Source organism: Penaeus monodon, chromosome 15 (genome assembly GCF_015228065.2).
Source record: "Penaeus monodon isolate SGIC_2016 chromosome 15, NSTDA_Pmon_1, whole genome shotgun sequence".
NCBI classification, from domain to species: Eukaryota; Metazoa; Arthropoda; class Malacostraca; order Decapoda; family Penaeidae; genus Penaeus; species Penaeus monodon.
In genome coordinates, this window is record NC_051400.1 from 32,173,820 (window position 1) to 32,174,403 (window position 584).

A 584-nucleotide genomic window follows, 5' to 3' on the forward strand; every position below is an offset into this window, starting at 1 on the left:
TCTCAGGGATTCCATAGCGTTACATTTTTTTCCCAAAATAATCAGTTATAACACTATTATAAGGCTCACACCCTTCGCACCTGAGATCCATGTTGTGCAAAGTTATTACATTTGATTTCCGTACCCACTATACATACCTGTGACACAAACGGTGGCATGTGATAGTTTAAAAATATTTCATGCAATACTAATGGCTCTCGTGACATGCGCATGCGCTATACCATTTCTTTTTCAAGATGTTTCGCGCGCAATTCGTGCGCCAATATACTGGATTTTAAAATTCCCACGAGAGTATGCAGCAGCCTCTTACTGTTACTGTAAATACTCCATATTATCATATAGGTAGAAACAAATTCTCCTTTATGTAAGTTTAAGTGGCCTTTATCTACGTACGAAATAAAGATATTACAATAAATGCAAGAAAAATAGAACGGCATTATTGTTTTATATACAAAAATGTAGGGAAAGGATATCGGGTTACGATTTTTAAAATATTGAGATTTCCGGCTCTCCGACACTTGCGTGTCAAATAACTTTCTTAGATTTATTTGCTCCGTCGTTTGCACATATTATTTTCCTTATAA